The 7,564-nt window shown below is 43.1% G+C and overlaps 1 non-coding gene across 1 annotated transcript; it reads left to right on the top strand.

Annotated features, from left to right (window-relative positions):
- The first annotated feature begins 7,322 nt into the window (after positions 1-7,322).
- On the top strand, positions 7,323-7,404 carry TRNAS-AGA. The gene has a single exon. It is a non-coding gene; the product is annotated as a tRNA-Ser (tRNA).
- Positions 7,405-7,564: the final 160 nt, after the last annotated feature.

The raw sequence follows: 7,564 nt of genomic DNA, 5'->3' as shown, positions 1-7,564 counted from the left end.
CAGACAGATTCTACACACAGTGGGGAATCACAATAACTGTAGAATAAGGCCAACTGGCAAGAGACATGTGAACTTATATACACTCAAATATCCTAAACTAAAAAGATCTCCCACAGACAAAATTTAAGAAGTAAGTTGTCTGGGACACCTGGGTGGCTCAGTCGGTTAAGCATCCAACTTCAGCTCAGGTCATGAACTCACAGTTCATGAGTTTCAGCCCGTGTCAGGCTCTGTGCTAATAGCTTGGAGCCTAGAGCCTGCTTCAGATTCTATGTCTCCTTCTCTCTCTGCCTCTTCTCTGTTTGTGCTCTTGCTTGCTCTCTCTCTCTCTCTCTCTCTCTCTCTTCCTCTCTCTCTCTCTCTCCAAAATAAATAAATGTTCTTAAAAAAAAGGTGGGGGGGTTAAGAATTAAGTCGTCTGGGGCACTTGCGTGGCTCAGCCAGTTACACATCCTGTTCTTGATTTTGGCTCAGGTCATGATCTCACAGTTTATGAGTTCACACCTCTCTGTCAGTTCAGAGCCTGCTTGGGATTCTCTCTCTGCCTCTCTCTGTGCCCCTCCCTCACTGGCACGTGCATGGTCTCTCTCTCTCTCTCTCTCTCTCTCTCAAAATAAATAAACTTAAAAAAAATAAAAGCAAATTCCTACTCTTGCCTCAGGTTTTTTTTTAAATGAGAAGGAGAAAAAGTAACCTTAAAATAAATAATGAAAGCATGTAAACTCTAGTATGACATGGTAAAATGAACATGAGTTAAGACCCAATTTCAAACCCCAGGCTATATGACTTTGGGCAAGTAACTCTACCTCTCTGTCTCTAGTTCTTTAGCTGTGACAATTAAATAAAATAAGTTATATAAAGAGCTCAGAAAACAGTAGGTGTACAATAAATTATATTACAGACGTGAGATTACTACACCCAAATGGTCACTGCCCTGCGGCACGCGGACGCCTCACTGCCAGGTTGACAGGAGGATAGAAACCATTACAGTTTGGTTCAGGCTAAAAGAACTGGCCTGACTTTGGACTTATTTGTAGAAAAGGAGTCCACCAGGAAGAAAATCACAGTATTCAAAGGCAAGCTTGGATCTGATCCAGCCTGACACTTAGACCCAAGGGGTTGGAAGTGGAGGCCTGGAAAGCCAGTAAGAATGTGTGTGAACTGTGGAGATATTTATAGTTAAGTGGATGACAGAATTTGATTCCAGACAGACTCATTCACGTTGAATGTCATAACCACAAGAGACAAGATGCCATCATGGGCCAGGGGTTTGTCAGGGTCCTTGCGGTAAACTGAGAAATGGCCCCCAAAAAGATATCCATGTCAAATCCCTGGACTCTATGAATGTTACCTCATTAAGAAAAGGGGGTCTCTGCAGATATGATTAAGTCAAGGATCCTGAAAGGAGAAGCTCATCCTGGATCTGGGAAAGCCCTAAAGGCAATCACATGTCTCCTTTAAAACTGACACACAAGGGGTGCCTGGGTGGCTCAGTCAGTTAAGCATCCAACTTCAGCTCAGGTCATGATCTCACAAGTCATGAGTTCAAGCCCCACACTGGGCTCTGAGCCTGGAACTGCTTCAGATTCTGCATTTCCTTCTCTCTCTGCGCGCCCCCCCCCCCTTTCATGCTCTGTCTCTCCCTCTCAAAAATAAATAAACACTAAAAAAAAAATTGCTAATTGACACACAAGACAAGACATACAGAGGAGAAGGTAGTGTGAAGACAGAGGCAGAGACTGGAGTGATGAGGCTACAAGCCATGGAATGCTAACAGCCATGGGAAGCTGGAAGAGGCAAGGAACAGATTCACTCCCTGAATCTTCAGAGGCAGTGTGGTCCTGCCCACAACTTGATTTCAGACATCTGGCCTCTGGAACTGAAAGAGTAATTTCTGTTGTTTTAAGCCGCCAAATTTGTGGCCATTTGCTATTGGCAGCACTAGCAAATGATTGCAGCCCTGGACAGTGGTCTGGGGTTTGGATGAAGTTCAAGCCCAAGAAGAGAACCAGACTTCAATCTAACAGTAGAAGAGAAGTCCATCCCACAGGGGTCCATGGGGCAGACAGCAGTGTGGCCTTTCACTCACCAGATACCAGAGTTAGGCCATCCAGACCAACTCCAGATTGAATCATGATGGAGAAGAGTGAGCAAGTCCCGAATCCTTGGCTCAGAGGCTGGTGGAGTTCCTCCTTCAGATGAGATATTTCAGTACCCAGAGCGGGGCAGGCAAACAGAAATGGACAGAGTAATCAGTGATGTTCTGCCAGTAAATATCTTGTGGAACCTGGTCATATGTAGTCTAAGATGAGTTGGTTTCGGGCGGTAGGGGGAGAGGGGCTAAAAAGAAAGCCAGAAAATATGCTTCTCCTACAATGGAGAATTCACATGCAAGGCACATGCCAGCTCCAGGGGCGCAGAGCTGAGGCCAGGCCTTGCCCTCCCAGAGCTCCAGCTCTGCTCAGGCCCTTCCCTGTAGCCCCTACATTCTCTCTTAGAATGAGACCTCCCCACATGCTCGACAAGACTCATTCTCCGTCAGGCAGCCAAGAGCTTCTGTGGCTTGAAAGGACCATTTCATGCCCATGTTAATAAGAAAGGAGAATCAGGGAAAGGAAGAACTGACCATCTCTACAGGCTTCCAAGTCATAGGTCACAGAATCAGCCTTCTTTTTAGAGGACAATAGGGATTCCCTGATCCCTAAAAGTACTATTATAATAGGATTTCAGCTTAGATCTTCTCAAAAGCCATACTTCTCCCTCCTAGGCACTACAGAAGAAACAGATATGCATCAGCTACAGCCCCTGTACTTCATGGAGCCTGTGTCCTCATATGCAGTATAAGGTCTACACATAATCACTAAACTATAAAGCGGCGGGTACATTAGAGTGACACCGACAATCAGAGATTAAAGAACTTGAAGGGATAAGAGATGTTTTTATTGATATGCCAATGCAGGCATGAAAGGGTTCCCAAATGTAGCAATCTGAAATTAAACTTGCATCATCAATTGCATGGCCACCAGAAAGAGTCTTATCCAGAATAACCAGCATGATAATGAAATAAGGCAATGTAATGGCTGCAATGAAAAAGCTCTTAATAATCAAAGAATTTCTAAATTGTTTCAATTCTCTGGTCTTGATTGCTCCTTCTATAAAATGGAAGAGTTTTATACATAATCACCAAAGTCCTTTCCAGCCTCCAAATAATCTTTGGGCAGTTTACCATAAGAGAGATAGCTCTGTTGGCTTTATCCTTCAGGACTTCCACACGTTTTTCTGTGGATATGGAGAGCTTCTGGATTTTCAGAAACCTATAGGCATCTTTTTTTTAAGGCCATAGAATGGTTGACATGTGGAAATGTGACTGAGAAAATAGAGTAGACGGTCTGCTTAAAACCCTGGGTTCCTCCCTAAAAGGCAGTATGGCCAATCAGGGAATGGAAGACTGATAGGCACAAAACTTAAGCCCCGGCCTTGAGACAGTCCTGAGTCCCTCGGTCAGTTTGGTTCTCACTTTGCTTTCATTCTAACACCTAGCTGTAACACCTAGCTGTTACTCCTACTCCCCACTCCCACATAGTTCTCCAATCGATCCTTTTTTTTTTTGGATCAGGTTTAACTTTCTGAAAGTTGAAAATCATACAGCAAAAACTAATATGAAAGAAGGAGGGGGGAAAGGAAGCTGCACTTGGAGTACTGTAGAATGGAAAGGAACATTTTAATGTTCAAGCCTCAAAAGAAAGGCTGGACTACTGACTTCTTAGAGGGCTGATTGGTCTGAGCCACATAGGTTAGCACTTGCCTCTTCAGGGTGATCTGTTGGTTGGTTGCTATATGGAGGGTGATAAAATATCTATTTGGGCGGGGTCAAAAATTGTATTACACTCTTAAAGCACATCTGTGAATACGGGCCTTTTGAACAAATGACCATAGTTCACTAGGCTTCTGTGCTGTCAGAGGCTGCTTCCTAAATACCAACTTTGAACCTAGTTCTGCCATATGGACACATGGGGTCAATGAAAAATAGTGTCCAAGGGGCCCCCAAGCATGAGAAGTTCTGGCAAAAAGTGACAAGTTTTATCCAGGCCGCTGAAGAGAAATGTACTGAGACTGGAAAGACGAAGGAGGTGCACGCCTTCGGAACGTGTCTGTGGATCGAAATACACCCTAACAGATTTCTGAGAGAGCCCCTGGCGGCCATGTTAACCTTGGCATTGTTATCATTAAAAGGCTATGCTCATTTCTGGCACCTAACATCGGACACATTGACAGCAACAGGGTTGATGGAAGAGGAAAGAATCTGTTTTGCAGTAAAAAAAGATTTAAAGAAAAAAAAAAGGCAGTTCTCAGATTTCTCAGGCCATTTGAAATCATGCCAGAGAAATACTTGATTTCAACATTCTTAAGCGCTCTGCGATGATGCTGCAAGTGGTGTCCCCCACGTGTGATGATGTATTTGGGGGCCAGAGTTTTCTCAAGATGTTCCAAGCCTGCAGGCTCCTGATCCTTTTTCAAATTATGAAGATGATAGTATCCCAGTGAGGGTTGTGATTAGCCTAAACTCTCCACAGCTGTGAGAGTTGAATGCGCAAATTCCAATAAAGATTCTGCATGTTCTGGACTGAATTTACCTACACGACATCGAGGCCTAACTCAGGGACCACTTAAAAGAACTGGAGCTGCCTCAGTGCTGTTTTGTTTCTTCCACAGCATCAGCTGCTGGAGGAGGTGGGGGCTGGGGGGGTTGGGGGGGGACTGGCAATCATTCTGGGAGGATGTCCCCTGGCACCACTGTCCCCAGGGAAGCACTGGATGTTCATTTAGAAGGTCTGGGGTATGTGGGTGAAAAGCAGGGCTGGGAAAATTAAACCCAAGTACATGGGAATTTAAAGAGGCCTTGCAATTCATTATGTGAATAGCCAGGAGGATTATAAAACACCTTGTAACTGAAGAGGTTGGCCTGGAGCTGTGTGGGACCACAGAACCAGCTGTACCGCCACCCCTAACTCATTTCGAATGGTGCTAGCAAGAAGGCAGGCTCAGAGCTTTCCTCAGTTACTTGGAAAAGCCAAAAGGGATTCGTTTCCTTATTTTGGACACCTTTTTCCTACAATACTTCCTTGGAATACTAAGTAATGTAATAATACACAGCCTGCCTGCTCCTTTTACCATGTTTAATAATTGTATCATCTGAAGACACTTCGCTCTTCTCCCTTATGACACATCTGATACTACACATACTGTCCAAAACTGGGAAAGACTTAGGGGACAAGCCACTGTCTACACATATCAACAAGTATAGAGATAATAAATAAATAAAACTTCTCACTTTGGAAAATAAAAAGAGAATGAAAAAATATATATAATAGTTTTTTCTTAACCTAATACGATTTGCATGAATGTAGCATCTTCTAAAGCTACGTAAACATTCATCATGTACATCCACTTCCATTGTTTACAGTCCACTGAAGCACACCTGGTATCACTCCTGACACCTAGAGATGTTTAATAATCTACTCTCTATGATTTACAATTTATCACATAGACACACACGTATGTGACATGTGTCATTTCTCGCTGTAGACACTGAACTTTTCTCTAAGGCAAATCAGAAAGACAACATGACTAAAGTCAAGAGACCCAATGGAGAGCTGAATGAACTTTAAGCAAAATTCTGAAAGCACCAGTCTCTGGACGATCTATCCATATGTGGTATTTTATTAAAATGAGGGTGGGAGTGGAAGAAGATGGAAACAGGCTCCAAATTTTTCTAACATTCATAACAAACAAAACACGCAACTACAAGCATTTCCACTTTTAACATTTCACGGTCCTTCAAGCAAATCTTCCTCATGCCAATAGGTTCTTTCAACTATTGGCCATACCACCTCAGATTTCACCATTTCTAGAGAAAAATCAAGTTACTAATTTAAGCCTATTAAACTGGATGGCGACTGTGCATTACTCCCCGTGGAACCCATGTTGCAAGGGCAACTTCAATATCAAATGGCTTATTCCTATCTTTCTGCGGGAGGCCATTTCCAAGTACAATCACCCAGCAAGGCAACTGGGGGGGGGGGGGGGGGCTAAAAAAAAATTCAAAGAACTGAGGAGGAAATCAGACAGTATGTCAGGATTCTTAGGGCTAAAACAAAGCGGCAGGAAGAATAAGCAGAGCAGCCCTACGTGTAAGAGGAGTGTTGCCTTGCTGGGAATATTCAAGGTTGCTCTGACGGTAACATTAGTGGTTGCTGGTAGATGCTTGACAATCAGCTCTTATGGAGAAAAAGCCATGTTTTATAGCATTTGCAATTTCCCTGGTGTCATTACACCCATGAAGGCTGATTTCAAACTACCCAAAGTGATATCCCTGAATGAGATTCACACTAACAACTACTGTATAATATTTTAGACACAACAGACATAACTAATCTGAACAGCATAAATTATAATAAAATGTGGTGAAATAACTAGACTATGTTGAATTCTGAAACTATGTTGTTTTAGTGTCATTATTTTAATTGTAAGCTTACATAATTTAGTTCTAATTGATGGTTGCATTTAACAATTGGCTCCCAAAATTCATAAAAATATAAAGATGGGCTCTAGTGAGCAGGTACCTTTGGCGCCAGTACACCACTGCACTTTGCTCCTCAGGGACATTGAAGGCATTTTTAACAAACAGCAAACCAAATAAATGAAGCTACTAAATCACCTGAATCAAACTACTTTCAGAGATTCTAAGGGTTACACTGTGGGTAGTATTTACAGGAATACCATTAAATGACAACACCTTACATATGTAGCACGCATTACACTCTTCAAAGTTTAGGGCACAGTCTGATCCTGCGTAGTGAATTTAAACCGGTGAGTAATAATAGCATTTTAATGTCTTGTGCATAAAAAGAGACTCCTAGGAGCTATTTGTCCGAGAGAGCTGCAGGGATGGAATTGGGAGCCAGACAAGGAAACCTAGAGCCGGCCAGAGCCCCTAGGTTCCAGATTCCGTCCTGGAAACGGCTCCATTACTGAGAAAGCAAGCGTAAGTTAGTGGCAGGCTTTCATCGCTCTCTCCTGTTTTCTGCCTCTAACTTTAGAAAACGGACTAGACCTCAGTTTTTTCTGATAGAAAATAGTTGGACGGAATATGCTCTAAGAGTCCCTCAGAAAGATAAATTAGGACCATAATACTCAAATACGTTGTTATCTGATAGAACAGCCTTGAATTGTTTTTCTCCCGGCTCCAAACATACCTGTTACACTGTACACACTCGTGTGAAGAGTCTACATAGATCTCACTGCCAAAATTAACAGCAGCAGTAGTCGTGGCCGAGTGGTTAAGGCGATGGACTAGAAATCCATTGGGGTCTCCCCGCGCAGGTTCGAATCCTGCCGACTACGGGAAGATAAGCTTTTTTTTGCTGCCGATACTTGTTTTCGTTTGGGAACTTCTCAGTTTTTTCCGCGGATTATTTAAGAAATTTATGAACATTTGGAATACAGCGGGGACCCCAGTGGGACCGTAAAAGGAGCGCATGAAGGAACTAGGGTGTCGTGTGAT

This window comes from Hyaena hyaena, unplaced genomic scaffold (assembly GCF_003009895.1).
Source record: "Hyaena hyaena isolate Hyena2069 unplaced genomic scaffold, ASM300989v1 scaffold_635, whole genome shotgun sequence".
In the NCBI taxonomy this organism is placed as follows: domain Eukaryota; kingdom Metazoa; phylum Chordata; class Mammalia; order Carnivora; family Hyaenidae; genus Hyaena; species Hyaena hyaena.
This window is presented reverse-complemented; position numbering and strand designations above follow the sequence as displayed.